We start from the raw sequence: 16,734 nt of genomic DNA on the forward strand, positions 1-16,734 counted from the left end.
GTCATCTCCCGTCTGGATTACTGCAACTCGCTGTTGGCTGGGCTCCCTGCCTGTGCCATTAAACCCCTACAACTCATCCAGAACGCCGCAGCCCGTCTGGTGTTCAACCTTCCCAAGTTCTCTCACGTCACCCCGCTCCTCCGCTCTCTCCACGGGCTTCCAGTTGAAGCTCGCATCCGCTACAAGACCATGGTGCTTGCCTACGGAGCTGTGAGGGGAACGGCACCTCAGTACCTCCAGGCTCTGATCAGGCCCTACACCCAAACAAGGGCACTGCGTTCATCCACCTCTGGCCTGCTCGCCTCCCTACCACTGAGGAAGTACAGTTCCCGCTCAGCCCAGTCAAAACTGTTCGCTGCTCTGGCTCCCCAATGGTGGAACACACTCCCTCACGACGCCAGGACAGCGGAGTCAATCACCACCTTCCGGAGACACCTGAAACCCCACCTCTTTAAGGAATACCTAGGATAGGATAAAGTAATCCTTCTCACCCCCCCCCCCCCTTAAAAGATTTAGATGCACTATTGTAAAGTGGCTGTTCCACTGGATGTCATAAGGTGAATGCACCAATTTGTAAGTCGCTCTGGATAAGAGCGTCTGCTAAATGACTTAAATGTAAAATGTAATGTAAATGTTTGCTCTGTGAGATGGAACAAGGCTATCGTTTGCTCTGTGTGGTCTGATGGAACAAGCCTATCATTTGCTCTGTGTGGTCTGATGGAACAAGGCTATCGTTCTGTGAGATGGAACAAGGCTATCGTTCTGTGAGATGGAACAAGGCTATCGTTTGCTCTGTGTGGTCTGATGGAACAAGGCTATCGCTCTGTGTGGTCTGATGGAACAAGGCTATCGCTCTGTGTGGTCTGATGGAACAAGGGTATCGTTTGCTCTGTGTGGTCTGATGGAACAAGGCTATCGTTTGCTCTGTGTGTTGTGATGGAACAAGGCTATCATTCTGTGAGATGGAACAAGGCTATCGTTCTGTGAGATGGAACAAGGCTATCGTTTGCTCTGTGTGGTCTGATGGAACAAGGCTATCGCTCTGTGTGGTCTGATGGAACAAGGCTATCGCTCTGTGTGGTCTGATGGAACAAGGCTATCGTTTGCTCTGTGTGGTCTGATGGAACAAGGCTATCGTTCTGTGAGATGGAACAAGGCTATCGTTCTGTGAGATGGAACAAGGCTATTGTTTGCTCTGTGTGGTCTGATGGAACAAGGCTATTGCTCTGTGTGGTCTGATGGAACAAGGCTATCACTCTGTGTGGTCTGATGGAACAAGGCTATCGCTCTGTGTGGTCTGATGGAACAAAGCTATCGTTTGCTCTGTGTGGTCTGATGGAACAAGGCTATCGTTCTGTGAGATGGAACAAGGCTATCGTTCTGTGAGATGGAACAAGGCTATCGTTCTGTGAGATGGAACAAGGCTATCGTTTGCTCTGTGTGGTCTGATGGAACAAGGCTATCGTTCTGTGAGATGGAACAAGGCTATCATTTGCTCTGTGAGATGGAACAAGGCTATCGTTTGCTCTGTGAGATGGAACAAGGCTATCGTTTGCTCTGTGTGGTCTGATGGAACAAGGCTATCGCTCTGTGTGGTCTGATGGAACAAGGCTATCGCTCTGTGTGGTCTGATGGAACAAGGCTATCGTTTGCTCTGTGAGATGGAACAAGGCTATCGTTTGCTCTGTGAGATGGAACAAGGCTATCGTTTGCTCTGTGAGATGGAACAAGGCTATCATTTGCTCTGTGAGATGGAACAAGGCTATCGTTTGCTCTGTGTGGTCTGATGGAACAAGGCTATCGTTTGCTCTGTGTGGTCTGATGGAACAAGGCTATCGCTCTGTGTGATGGAACAAGGCTATCGTTCTGTGAGATGGAACAAGGCTATCGTTCTGTGAGATGGAACAAGGCTATCGTTCTGTGAGATGGAACAAGGCTATCGTTTGCTCTGTGTGGTCTGATGGAACAAGGCTATCGTTCTGTGAGATGGAACAAGGCTATCATTTGCTCTGTGAGATGGAACAAGGCTATCGTTTGCTCTGTGTGGTCTGATGGAACAAGGCTATCGCTCTGTGTGGTCTGATGGAACAAGGCTATCGCTCTGTGTGGTCTGATGGAACAAGGCTATCGTTTGCTCTGTGAGATGGAACAAGGCTATCGTTTGCTCTGTGAGATGGAACAAGGCTATCGTTTGCTCTGTGAGATGGAACAAGGCTATCGTTTGCTCTGTGAGATGGAACAAGGCTATCGTTTGCTCTGTGAGATGGAACAAGGCTATCATTTGCTCTGTGAGATGGAACAAGGCTATCGTTTGCTCTGTGTGGTCTGATGGAACAAGGCTATCGTTTGCTCTGTGTGGTCTGATGGAACAAGGCTATCGTTTGCTCTGTGTGGTCTGATGGAACAAGGCTATCGTTTGCTCTGTGTGGTCTGATGGAACAAGGCTATCGTTTGCTCTGTGTGGTCTGATGGAACAAGGCTATCGTTTGCTCTGTGTGGTCTGATGGAACAAGGCTATCGTTTGCTCTGTGTGGTCTGATGGAACACAGCGCCGTCTCACTCAAGGCTTTGTATCTCTCTGTCTGATGGTCACAGGGCTGTTCGGGTATCTATCCAGAACACTCGTTTAGAAAAAAAGGTTCCTTACAGAACCAAAAAAGGATTCAATCACTTGCTTCATATAGAACCCGTTTATAGGGTTCTTTGATCAGAACCCTAGAGGTTCTTCTTCGTTGGACCAAAATGGTTCCATTTCGATCCCTGCGTTATGGCTATGGCAAAATGGTTCCATTTCGATCCCTGCGTTATGGCTATGACGACTAAATAGGATTTTTGTTTCGTTGCTGAGAATATAATTCACTAAACAATGAAATAAATAGACATAAGAAAACTAACATAATTTTGCACGCCCAATTTTTCAGTTTTTCATTTGTTAAAAAAGTTTGAAATATCCAATAAATGTCGTTCCACTTCATGATTGTGTCCCACTTGTTGTTGATTCTTCACACAAAAAAATACAGTTTTATATCTTTATGTTTGAAGCCTGAAATGTGGCAAAAGGTCGCAAAGTTCAAGGGGGCCGAATACTTTCGCAAGGCACTGTATGTTACTCTCAGTCTGCAAACCAGAATGTGTCAGATCCTGGTCGAATGAAATAGACGGTCAGCTAAAATGGTCAAAAAGTTTTATTCACGGAACGTTCTGAAGTCAAGAATACAAAACAATTGATTTTATACTGACTTCTTTACGCCCACACTTACACACACACATACGCACACACATACATACGCACACACATGTTCTGCTACGCACACACTGTCTGTCTCACTTCCCAGCCGACAGAGCTAGTGACCTCGTCCTCGAGACGTACTCCTCGTTCTCTCCCAAATCTCTAGTCAGGTCGGGAACCAAGCTCAGACAGTCTGTGTTTGAAATACCATAGAGCCATATTGTTTCACCCTTATTTTGACTAGGACTACACATTTATTGATTATGATTTCATACATTCTAATCAATTCCATACAATTAATATGTTTCAGGGCGGAATATTCTAATCATTCAATTAACAGACAATTCTCACCTATCAAACGGTGTCCCCTGTATATAGTCTCATTACTAACCTGTACCCCCTGTATATAGTCTCATTACTAACCTGTACCCCCTGTATATAATCTCATTACTAACCTGTACCCCCTGTATATAGTCTCATTACTAACCTGTACCCCTGTATATAGTCTCATTACTAACCTGTACCCCTGTATATAGTCTCATTTCTAACCTGTACCCCCTGTATATAGTCTCATTACTAACCTGTACCCCTGTATATAGTCTCATTTCTAACCTGTACCCCCTGTATATAGTCTCATTTCTAACCTGTACCCCTGTATATAGTCTCATTTCTAACCTGTACCCCCTGTATATAGTCTCATTACTAACCTGTACCCCCTGTATATAGTCTCATTTCTAACCTGTGACCCCCTGTATATAGTCTCATTACTAACCTGTGACCCCTGTATATAGTCTCATTACTAACCTGTGACCCCTGTATATAGTCTCATTACTAACCTGTACCCCCTGTATATAGTCTCATTACTAACCTGTGACCCCTGTATATAGTCTCATTACTAACCTGTACCCCTGTATATAGTCTCATTACTAACCTGTAGCCCCTGTATATAGTCTCATTACTAACCTGTAACCCCTGTATATAGTCTCATTACTAACCTGTACCCCCTGTATATAGTCTCATTACTAACCTGTACCCCCTGTATATAGTCTCATTACTAACCGGTACCCCCCTGTATATAGTCTCATTACTAACCTATACCCCCTGTATATAGTCTCATTACTAACCGGTACCCCCCTGTATATAGTCTCATTACTAACCGGTACCCCCCTGTATATAGTCTCATTACTAACCTGTACCCCTGTATATAGTCTCATTACTAACCTGTACCCCTGTATATAGTCTCATTACTAACCTGTACCCCCTGTATATAGTCTCATTACTAACCTGTAGTCTCATTACCCTGTATATAGTCTCATTACTAACCTGTACCCCCTGTATATAGTCTCATTACTAACCTGTACCCCCTGTATATAGTCTCATTACTAACCTGTACCCCTGTATATAGTCTCATTACTAACCTGTACCCCTGTATATAGTCTCATTACTAACCTGTACCCCTGTATATAGTCTCATTACTAACCTGTACCCCTGTATATAGTCTCATTACTAACCTGTACCCCCTGTATATAGTCTCATTACTAACCTGTACCCCTGTATATAGTCTCATTACTAACCTGTACCCCCTGTATATAGTCTCATTACTAACCTGTACCCCTCTCATTATATAGTCTCATTACTAACCTGTACCCCTGTATATAGTCTCATTACTAACCTGTACCCCTGTATATAGTCTCATTACTAACCTGTACCCCTGTATATAGTCTCATTACTAACCTGTACCCCTGTATATAGTCTCATTACTAACCTGTACCCCTGTATATAGTCTCATTACTAACCTGTACCCCTGTATATAGTCTCATTACTAACCTGTACCCCTGTATATAGTCTCATTACTAACCTGTACCCCTGTATATAGTCTCATTACTAACCTGTACCCCTGTATATAGTCTCATTACTAACCTGTACCCCTGTATATAGTCTCATTACTAACCTGTACCCCTGTATATAGTCTCATTACTAACCTGTACCCCTGTATATAGTCTCATTACTAACCTGTACCCCTGTATATAGTCTCATTACTAACCTGTACCCCTGTATATAGTCTCATTACTAACCTGTACCCCTGTATATAGTCTCATTACTAACCTGTGCCCCCTGTATATAGTCTCATTACTAACCTGTACCCCTGTATATAGCCTCATTACTAACCTGTACCCCCTGTATATAGTCTCATTACTAACCTGTACCCCTGTATATAGTCTCATTACTAACCTGTACCCCCTGTATATAGTCTCATTACTAACCTGTACCCCCTGTATATAGTCTCATTACTAACCTGTACCCCCTGTATATAGTCTCATTTCTAACCTGTACCCCTGTATATAGTGTCATTACTAACCTGTACCCCTGTATATAGTCTCATTACTAACCTGTACCGCCTGTATATAGTCTCATTACTAACCTGTGCCCCCTGTATATAGTCTCATTACTAACCTGTACCCCCTGTATATAGTCTCATTACTAACCTGTACACCCTGTATATAGTCTCATTACTAACCTGTACCGCCTGTATATAGCCTCATTACTAACCTGTACCCCTGTATATAGTCTCATTACTAACCTGTGCCCCCTGTATATAGTCTCATTACTAACCTGTACCCCCTGTATATAGTCTCATTACTAACCTGTACACCCTGTATATAGTCTCATTACTAACCTGTACCGCCTGTATATAGTCTCATTACTAACCTGTGCCCCCTGTATATAGCCTCATTACTAACCTGTACCCCTGTATATAGTCTCATTACTAAACTGTACCCCCTGTATATAGTCTCATTACTAAACTGTGACCCCTGTATATAGTCTCATTACTAACCTGTACCCCCTGTATATAGTCTCATTACTAACCTGTATCCCCTATATATAATTTCATTACTAACCTGTAACCCTGTATATAGTCTCATTACTAACCTGTACCCCCTGTATATAGTCTCATTACTAACCTGTATCCCCTATATATAATTTCATTACTAACCTGTAACCCTGTATATAGTCTCATTACTAACCTGTACACCCTGTATATAGTCTCATTACTAACCTGTACCCCCTGTATATAGTCTCATTACTAACCTGTACCCCCTGTATATAGCCTCATTACTAACCTGTACCCCTGTATATAGTCTCATTACTAACCTGTACCCCTGTATATAGTCTCATTACTAACCTGTACCCCCTGTATATAGCCTCATTACTAACCTGTCTCATTACCCCTGTATATAGCCTCATTACTAACCTGTACCCCTGTATATAGTCTCATTACTAACCTGTACCCCTGTATATAGTCTCATTACTAACCTGTACCCCTGTATATAGTCTCATTACTAACCTGTACCCCCCTGTATATAGTCTCATACTAACCTGTACCCCTGTATATAGTCTCATTACTAACCTGTACCCCCTGTATATAGTCTCATTACTAACCTGTACCCCTGTATATAGTCTCATTACTAACCTGTACCCCTGTATATAGTCTCATTACTAACCTGTACCCCTGTATATAGTCTCATTACTAACCTGTACCCCTGTATATAGTCTCATTACCCCCTAACTAACCTGTACCCCTGTATATAGTCTCATTACTAACCTGTACCCCCTGTATATAGTCTCATTACTAACCTGTACCCCTGTATATAGTCTCATTACTAACCTGTACCCCTGTATATAGTCTCATTACTAACCTGTACCCCTGTATATAGTCTCATTACTAACCTGTACCCCTGTATATAGTCTCATTACTAACCTGTACCCCTGTATATAGTCTCATTACTAACCTGTACCCCTGTATATAGTCTCATTACTAACCTGTACCCCCTGTATATAGCCTCATTACTAACCTGTGACCCCTGTATATAGTCTCATTACTAACCTGTACTCCCTGTATATAGTCTCATTACTAACCTGTACCCCCTGTATATAGTCTCATTACTAACCTGTACCCCCTGTATATAGCCTCATTACTAACCTGTGACCCCTGTATATAGCCTCATTACTAACCTGTACCCCCTGTATATAGCCTCATTACTAACCTGTACTCCCTGTATATAGTCTCTGTGAACACCTTCTCATTTGCAGCAACAACCTGGGGAATAGTTACAGGGGAGAGGAGGGGGATGAATGAGCCAATTGTAAACTGGGGATGATTAGGTGACCGTGATGGTTTGAAGGACCAGATTGGAAATTTAGCCAAGACACCAGGGTTAAAACCCCTACTCTTACAATAAGTGCCATGGGATCTTTAATGACCCATACCTCCTTATAGTCAGCAACAGTCTTCTGATGGTTTAATGAAACACAGCACCCCCCTCCCCCATCAATTGACTCCACACTGAAACATTTAGCTAATTGTTGTCTGCTTCTTTTAGTCAATTACAAAACTATATTTTAGAAAAGTACAACATGTGTAAAGATGACTTTTCAACATCGACTGCACCCAAGCAGAAAAAAAGTTATGTTGTAGAGCCTAATGCCTAATGTTCGTCTGGCGCTAACGTTAGCCACGTGAGCTAGCTACGGTACCAACCAGAACATTAACCAGAACATTAAACTAGCCAAGATCAACAACACAAACAGATTATAAAGCTACAAGTGAGTGAGTGGAGTTACAAACGGACTGTACTAAACAAATTTAAATTGTCTTAACTGTGATGAAATGTTTTCCACACACTCTGTAATTGCAGAGGAACAGTGGATCAACTGCCTTGGTAGGTAGCCTAGTGGTTAGAGTGTAGAGGAGGTAGGTAGCCTAGTGGTTAGAGTGTAGAGGTGGCAGGTAGCCTAGTGGTTAGAGTGTAGAGGTGGTAGGTAGCCTAGTGGTTAGATTGTAGGGACGGCAGGTACACTAGTGGTTAGAGTGTAGGGACGGCAGGTAGCCTATTGGTTAGAGTGTAGAGGCGGCAGGGTAGCCTAGCGGTTAGAGTGTAGGGACGGCAGGTAGCCTAGCGGTTAGAGTGTAGGGACGGCAGGTAGCCTATTGGTTAGAGTGTAGGGACGGCAGGTAGCCTAGTGGTTAGAGTGTAGGGACGGCAGGTAGCCTAGTGGTTAGAGTGTAGAGGTGGTAGGTAGCCTAGTGGTTAGAGTGTAGAGGTGGTAGGTAGCCTAGTGGTTAGAGTGTAGAGACGGCAGGTAGCCTAGTGGTTAGAGTGTAGAGGTGGTAGGTAGCCTAGTGGTTAGAGTGTAGAGGTGGTAGGTAGCCTAGTGGTTAGAGTGTAGGGACGGCAGGTAGCCTAGTGGTTAGAGTGTAGAGGTGGCAGGTAGCCTAGTGGTTAGAGTGTAGGGACGGCAGGTAGCCTAGTGGTTAGAGTGTAGAGGTGGCAGGTAGCCTAGTGGTTAGAGTGTAGGGACGGCAGGTAGCCTAGTGGTTAGAGTGTAGGGACGGCAGGTAGCCTAGTGGTTAGAGTGTAGGGACGGCAGGTAGCCTAGTGGTTAGAGTGTAGGGACAGCAGGTAGCCTAGCGGTTAGAGTGTAGAGGAGGCAGGTAGCCTAGTGGTTAGAGTGTAGAGGTGGCAGGTAGCCTATTGGTTAGAGTGTAGAGGAGGCAGGGTAGCCTAGTGGTTAGAGTGTAGAGGTGGCAGGTAGCCTAGTGGTTAGAGTGTAGAGGAGGCAGGTAGCCTAGTGGTTAGAGTGTAGGGACGGCAGGTAGCCTAGTGGTTAGAGTGTAGGGACGGCAGGTAGCCTAGTGGTTAGAGTGTAGGGACGGCAGGTAGCCTAGTGGTTAGAGTGTAGGGACGGCAGGTAGCCTAGTGGTTAGAGTGTAGGGACGGCAGGTAGCCTAGTGGTTAGAGTGTAGGGACGGCAGGTAGCCTAGTGGTTAGAGTGTAGGGACGGCAGGTAGCCTAGTGGTTAGAGTGTAGGGACGGCAGGTAGCCTAGTGGTTAGAGTGTAGGGACGGCAGGTAGCCTAGTGGTTAGAGTGCAGGGACGGCAGGTAGCCTAGTGGTTAGAGTGTAGGGACGGCAGGTAGCCTAGTGGTTAGAGTGTAGGGACGGCAGGTAGCCTAGTGGTTAGAGTGTAGGGACGGCAGGTAGCCTAGTGGTTAGAGCGTAGGGACGGCAGGTAGCCTAGTGGTTAGAGCGTAGGGGCGGCAGGGTAGCCTAGTGGTTAGAGCGTCGGGACGGCAGGTAGCCTAGTGGTTAGAGTGTAGGGACAGCAGGTAGCCTAGTGGTTAGAGTGTAGGGACGGCAGGTAGCCTAGTGGTTAGAGTGTAGGGACGGCAGGTAGCCTAGTGGTTAGAGTGTAGGGACGGCAGGTAGCCTAGTGGTTACAGTGTAGGGACGGCAGGTAGCCTAGTGGTTAGAGTGTAGGGACGGCAGGTAGCCTAGTGGTTAGAGTGTAGGGACGGCAGGTAGCCTAGTGGTTAGAGTGTAGGGACGGCAGGTAGCCTAGTGGTTAGAGTGTAGGGACGGCAGGTAGCCTAGTGGTTAGAGTGTAGGGACGGCAGGTAGCCTAGTGGTTAGAGTGTAGGGACGGCAGGTAGCCTAGTGGTTAGAGTGTAGGGACGGCAGGTAGCCTAGTGGTTAGAGTGTAGGGACGGCAGGTAGCCTAGTGGTTAGAGTGTAGGGACGGCAGGTAGCCTAGTGGTTAGAGTGTAGGGACGGCAGGTAGCCTAGTGGTTAGAGTGTAGGGACGGCAGGTAGCCTAGTGGTTAGAGCGTAGGGGCGGCAGGGTAGCCTAGTGGTTAGAGCGTCGGGACGGCAGGTAGCCTAGTGGTTAGAGCGTAGGGGCGGCAGGGTAGCCTAGTGGTTAGAGCGTCGGGACGGCAGGTAGCCTAGTGGTTAGAGTGTAGGGACGGCAGGTAGCCTAGTGGTTAGAGTGTAGGGACGGCAGGTAGCCTAGTGGTTAGAGTGTAGGGACGGCAGGTAGCCTAGTGGTTAGAGTGTAGGGACGGCAGGTAGCCTAGTGGTTAGAGTGTAGGGACGGCAGGTAGCCTAGTGGCTAGAGTGTAGGGACGGCAGGTAGCCTAGTGGCTAGAGTGTAGGGACGACAGGTAGCCTAGTGGTTAGAGTGTAGGGACGGCAGGTAGCCTAGTGGTTAGAGTGTAGGGACGTTAGTTAGATTGGACATGCAGCGACACAGCCTAGCTAAGGAGCATTGTGCTGATGATAGATTGGACATGCAGCAACACAGCCTAGCTAGGGAGCATTGTGTTGATGATAGATTGGACATGCAGCAACACAGCCTAGCTAGGGAGCATTGTGCTGATGATAGATTGGACATGTAGCGACACAGCCTAGCTAAGGAGCATTGTGCTGATGATAGATTGGACATGTAGCGACACAGCCTAGCTAGGGAGCATTGTGTTGATGATAGATTGGACATGTAGCGACACAGCCTAGCTAGGGAGCATTGTGCTGATGATAGATTGGACAACTTTACAAAGTGAGACTTTGTTCTCGTGTTTCTTGGCTATTTCCATTGTTTCGTTCACACGGTCGGTTGATTTTCAGTGTTAGTTTGAGTCTGCTGCTTCTCCTGATAGCGCGTCGCGATGCTGTCCCACTACTAGTCAGATCACACTGATTCACAAATGCCACCCAATTCCCCATAGTGCACTGCTTTTGACCAGACTTAGCTTAGTGACGTGTCACTCTATTGTGCTGCGGCCTGTGGGTTTTGTTGTTGCAAGACCGGTAGTTTGGTATCTGCAAGCTCTCAATGCCCTTTTAAAGCTCTGAGTACTGGACCGGTAGTTTGGTATCTGCAAGCTCTCAATGTCCTTTTAAAGCTCTGAGTACTGGGCTGGTAGTTTGGTATCTGCAAGCTCTCAATGTCCTTTTAAAGCTCTGAGTACTGGACCGGTAGTTTGGTATCTGCAAGCTCTCAATGTCCTTTTAAAGCTCTGAGTACTGGACCGGTAGTTTGGTATCTGCAAGCTCTCAATGCCCTTTTAAAGCTCTGAGTACTGGACCGGTAGTTTGGTATCTGCAAGCTCTCAATGCCCTTTTAAAGCTCTGAGTACTGGACCGGTAGTTTGGTATCTGCAAGCTCTCAATGTCCTTTTAAAGCTCTGAGTACTGGACCGGTAGTTTGGTATCTGGGCCAAGCGACACCTTGTCTCTCTCTCTCTCTTTCTTTTTGCTTGTTTTTGCTGGCAGGAGTTGAAAAGCTATTGACTAATCAGCCCAGATGCCCTGCTGCTAATTGGGGAGAAAAAAGGAACAAGGCAGGCAGAAAGAGAGGCAGGCAGGAAGAGAGGCAGGCAGGAAGAGAGGCAGGCAGGAAGAGAGGCAGGCAGGGAGAGAGGCAGGCAGGAAGAGAGGCAGGCAGGAAGAGAGGCAGGGAGGAAGAGAGGCAGGGAGAGAGGCAGGCAGGGAGAGAGGCAGGCAGGAAGAGAGGCAGGCAGGAAGAGAGGCAGGCAGGAAGAGAGGCAGGCAGGAAGAGAGGCAGGCAGGAAGAGAGGCAGGCAGGAAGAGAGGCAGGCAGAAAGAGAGACAGGCAGGGAGAGAGGCAGGCAGGGAGAGAGGCAGGCAGGAAGAGAGGCAGGCAGGAAGAGAGGCAGGCAGGGAGAGAGGCAGGCAGGAAGAGAGGCAGGCAGGGAGAGAGGCAGGCAGGAAGAGAGGCAGGCAGGAAGAGAGCCAGGCAGGGAGAGAGCCAGGCAGAGAGAGAGGCAGGCAGGCAGGGAGAGAGGCAGGCAGGAAGAGAGGCAGGCAGGAAGAGAGGCAGGCAGGGAGAGAGACAGGAAGGAAGAGAGGCAGGCAGGAAGAGAGCCAGGCAGGGAGAGAGCCAGGCAGGGAGAGAGGCAGGCAGGCAGGGAGAGAGGCAGGCAGGGAGAGAGGCAGACAGAAAGAGAGGCAGGCAGAAAGAGAGACAGGCAGAAAGAGAGCCAGGCAGGGAGAGAGGCAGGCAGGGAGAGAGGCAGGCAGGGAGGAAATAGGGAATAGGGTTCTATAGGGCCCTGGTCTAATGTAGTGCACTAGGTAGGGAATAGGGTTCTATAGGGCCCTGGTCTAATGTAGTGCACTAGGTAGGGAATAGGGTTCTATAGGGCCCTGGTCTAATGTAGTGCACTAGGTAGGGAATAGGGTTCTATAGGGCCCTGGTCTAATGTAGTGCACTAGGTAGGGAATAGGGTTCTATAGGGCCCTGGTCTAATGTAGTGCACTATGTAGGGAATAGGGTGCCATCTGGGATACAACCTACTACTCACATCTCAGTTCCTTCTCATTAGTTACACGTGTAACTAACTTCTCCTTGAACGGTGCCACTTGTGATTGATTTAAAATACAGAACTTCCTTCACCCCCATGTTTCTCTTCTCTCATTAATAAAAAAAACCCCTCAGTGGATGGAGCTGGCAGAGCAGAGCGGACACAATGACCCTGATGATGATTCCCACTCAGGCCCGGCCTTTTATTCAATTATCTTCATGTTGTTGCCGATGGAACAGAACAGCAGTATCAAGCCGGTGTGTTAATAGGGTTATGACTCAGGGTTTAGCAGGGAATGTGAAGTTCAGTCTGCCAAGGAAGTGAACGATTAATTATGTTAGCACGTTTGTTCACGTCATCAAATCAAATTTTATTGGTCACATGCACATATTTAGCAGATGTTATTGGTCACATACACATATGTAGCAGATGTTATTGCGGGTGTAGAGAAATGCTTGTGTTCCTAGCGCCAACAGTGCAGTAATATCTAATAATACACAACTCTAAAAGTAAAATAATGGAATTAAGAATTATATAAACATTAGATCGAGCAATATAGGAGTGACATTGACTAAATACAGTAGAATAGAATACAGTATATACATATGAGATGAGTAAAGCAGTATGTAAACATTATAAATCAAGTGACCAGTGATTCCATTATTATAGTGACCAGTGTTCCATTATTATAGTGACCAGTGTTCCATTATTAAAGTGACCAGTGTTCCATTATTAAAGTGACCAGTGTTCCATTATTAAAGTGACCAGTGTTCCATTATTAAAGTGACCAGTGTTCCATTATTAAAGTGACCAGTGTTCCATTATTAAAGTGACCAGTGTTCCATTATTAAAGTGACCAGTGTTCCATTATTAAAGTGACCAGTGTTCCATTATTAAAGTGACCAGTGTTCCATTATTAAAGTGACCAGTGTTCCATTATTAAAGTGACCAGTGTTCCATTATTAAAGTGACCAGTGTTCCATTATTAAAGGGACCAGTGTTCCATTATTAAAGGGACCAGTGTTCCATTATTATAGTGACCAGTGTTCCATTATTATAGTGACCAGTGTTCCATTATTAAAGTGACCAGTGTTCCATTATTAAAGTGACCAGTGTTCCATTATTAAAGTGACCAGTGTTCCATTATTAAAGTGACCAGTGTTCCATTATTAAAGTGACCAGTGTTCCATTATTAAAGTGACCAGTGTTCCATTATTAAAGTGACCAGTGTTCCATTATTAAAGGGACCAGTGTTCCATTATTATAGTGACCAGTGTTCCATTATTATAGTGACCAGTGTTCCATTATTAAAGTGACCAGTGTTCCATTATTAAAGTGACCAGTGTTCCATTATTAAAGTGACCAGTGTTCCATGTCTATAGGGCAGCAGCCTCTAAGGTGCAGGGTTGAGTAACTGGGTGGAGGCCGGCTAGTGATGGCTGTTTAACGGTCATATGGCCTTGAGATAGAAGCTGTTTTTCAGTCCCTCGGTCCCCAGCTTTGATGCACCTGTACTGACCTCAGCAGGGCTGATTTCAAGGTTTTACTGCTAACCTACAAAGCATTACATGGGCTTGCTCCTACCTACCTCTCTGATTTGGTCCCATTATACGGTCAAAGTGAGGCCCATTGTCCCTGAATTTTAAGCAAACAGCTGGAGGCATAGAGCTCCATTTTTTGGAACGGTCTGCCTACCCATGTCAGAGACGCAAAGTCTCAACCTTTAAGTCTTTTGAAGACTCATCTCTTCAGTGGGTATAGTGAGTCTGGCCCAGGAGTGGGAAGTGAACGGAAAGGCTCTGGAGCCACCGCCCTTGCTGTCTCTGCCTGGCCGGTTCCCCTCTTTCCACTGGGATTCTCTGCCTTAACCCTGTTACGGGGCTGAGTCACAGTGCCGTCCCTGGGGGGGTGCGTCACCTGGGTGGGTTGATTCACTGTTGTGGTCGGCCTGTCTGGGTTGCCCCCCTTGGGTTGTACCGTGGCGGAGATCTTTGTGGGCTATACTCGGCCTTGTCTCAGGATGGTAAGTTGGTGGTTGAAGATATCCCTCTAGTGGTTGGGGGATGTGCTTTGGCAAAGTGGGTGGGGTTATATCCTTCCTGTTTGGCCCTGTCCGGGGTGTCCTCGGATGGGGCCCAGTCTCCTGACCCCTCCTGTCTCAGCCTCCAGTATTTATGCTGCAGTAGTTTATGTGTCGGGGGGCTAGGGTCAGTTTGTTATATCTGGAGTACTTCTCCTGTCCTATTCGGTGTCCTGTGTGAATCTAAGTGTGCGTTCTCTAATTCTCTCCTTCTCTCTTTCTTTCTCTCTCTCAGGACCTGAGCCCTAGGACCATGTCCCAGGACTACCTGACATGAGGACTCCTTGCTGTCCCCAGTCCACCTGGCCATGCTCCTGCTCCAGTTTCAACTGACCTGAGCCCTAGGACCGTGCCCCAGGACTACCTGACATGGCTCCTTGCTGTCCCCAGTCCACCTGACTGTGCTGCTGCTCCAGTTTCAACTGTTCTGCCTTATTATTATTCGACCATGCTGGTCATTTATGAACATTTGAACATCTTGGTCATGTTCTGTTATAATCTCCGGCACAGCCAGAAGAGGACTGGCCACCCCACATAGCCCGGTTCCTCTCTAGGTTTCTTCCTAGGTTTTGGCCTTTCTAGGGAGTTTTTCCTAGCCACCGTGCTTTTACACCTGCATTGTTTGCTGTTTGGGGTTTTAGGCTGGGTTTCTGTACAGCACTTTGAGATATCAGCTGATGTACGAAGGGCTATATAAATAAATTTGATTTGATTTGATTTTGATTTCTGGATGGTAGCGGAGTGAACAGGCAGTGGCTCGAGTGGTCGGCGTCCTTGATGATATTTTTGGCCTTCCTGTGACATCGGATGCTGTAGGTTTATTTAACCCTTTATTTAACCAGGAAAAGCCCATTGACCCAGGGGGACCTGGTCAATCAATACATATATATAACTAAAACATATAACAATGCAACAACATGATCCGGCATAAAAAAAAAAGCATTTTACACTCCTCTGTAACAGAGTCTCCTGTCTATATTTGAATTAATTTTAGACTATTCCATGAGTCTGATGCACAAGAAGAGAAGGCAGTCTCACCCAATACTGTGAATGTCCTGGGGACTTTATGTAGCAAACACCGAGCAGACCGGGTCTGGTAACATAGCAACCACCTAGCAGACCGGGTCTGGTAACTGCTGGTGGTGAAGGAGACCAGACTACAGAGGTAAAGAGGGAGTTTACCTGCTGGTGGTGAAGGAGACCAGACTACAGAGGTAAAGAGGGAGTTTACCTGCTGGTGGTGAAGGAGACCAGACTACAGAGGTAAAGAGGGAGTTTACCTGCTGGTGGGGAAGGAGACCAGACTACAGAGGGAGTTTACCTGCTGGTGGGGAAGGAGACCAGACTACAGAGGTAAAGGGAGTTTACCTGCTGGTGGTGAAGGAGACCAGACTACAGAGGGAGTTTACCTGCTGGTGGGGAAGGAGACCAGACTACAGAGGTAAAGAGGGAGTTTACCTGCTGGTGGTGAAGGAGACCAGACTACAGAGGGAGTTTACCTGCTGGTGGGGAAGGAGACCAGACTACAGAGGGAGTTTACCTGCTGGTGGGGAAGGAGACCAGACTACAGAGGGAGTTTACCTGCTGGTGGTGAAGGAGACCAGACTACAGAGGGAGTTTACCTGCTGGTGGGGAAGGAGACCAGACTACAGAGGTAAAGAGGGAGTTTACCTGCTGGTGGTGAAGGAGACCAGACTACAGGGGAGTTTACCTGCTGGTGGGGAAGGAGACCAGACTACAGAGGTAAAGAGGGAGTTCACCTGCTGGTGGTGAAGAAGACCAGACTACAGAGGTAAAGAGGGAGTTTACCTGCTGGTGGTGAAGGAGACCAGACTACAGAGGGAGTTTACCTACTGGTGGGGAAGGAGACCAGACTACAGAGGTAAAGAGGGAGTTTACCTGCTGGTGGGGAAGGAGACCAGACTACAGAGGTAAAGAGGGAGTTTACCTGCTGGTGGTGAAGGAGACCAGACTACAGAGGTAAAGAGGAGTTTACCTGCTGGTGGTGAAGGAGACCAGACTACAGAGGTAAAGAGGAGTTTACCTGCTGGTGGTGAAGGAGACCAGACTACAGAGGTAAAGAGGGAGTTTACCTGCTGGTGGGGAAGGAGACCAGACTACAGAGGTAAAGAGGGAGTTTACCTGCTGGTGGGGAAGGAGACCAGACTACAGAGGTAAAGAGGGAGTTCACCTGCTGGTGGGGAAGGAGACCAGACTACAGAGGGAGTTTACCTGCTGGTGGTGAAGGAGACCAGACTACAGA

At 46.7% G+C, this 16,734-nt stretch overlaps 1 long non-coding RNA gene across 14 annotated transcripts; it reads left to right on the plus strand.

Moving 5' to 3' along the window:
• The first annotated feature begins 7,984 nt into the window (after positions 1-7,984).
• On the plus strand, positions 7,985-9,886 carry LOC127914883 (uncharacterized). Of its 14 annotated transcripts, none has more exons than XR_008089398.1 (3): positions 7,985-8,018; positions 8,468-8,627; positions 9,526-9,886. It is a non-coding gene; the product is annotated as an uncharacterized LOC127914883 (long non-coding RNA). The 14 variants fall into 14 exon arrangements; XR_008089396.1 differs by lacking the exon at positions 9,526-9,886 and adding an exon at positions 8,853-9,162 and having other exon boundaries at positions 8,532-8,659; XR_008089513.1 differs by having other exon boundaries at positions 7,992-8,018; positions 8,532-8,627.
• Positions 9,887-16,734: the final 6,848 nt, after the last annotated feature.

Source organism: Oncorhynchus keta, chromosome 1, assembly GCF_023373465.1.
Source record: "Oncorhynchus keta strain PuntledgeMale-10-30-2019 chromosome 1, Oket_V2, whole genome shotgun sequence".
NCBI lineage: Eukaryota > Metazoa > Chordata > Actinopteri > Salmoniformes > Salmonidae > Oncorhynchus > Oncorhynchus keta.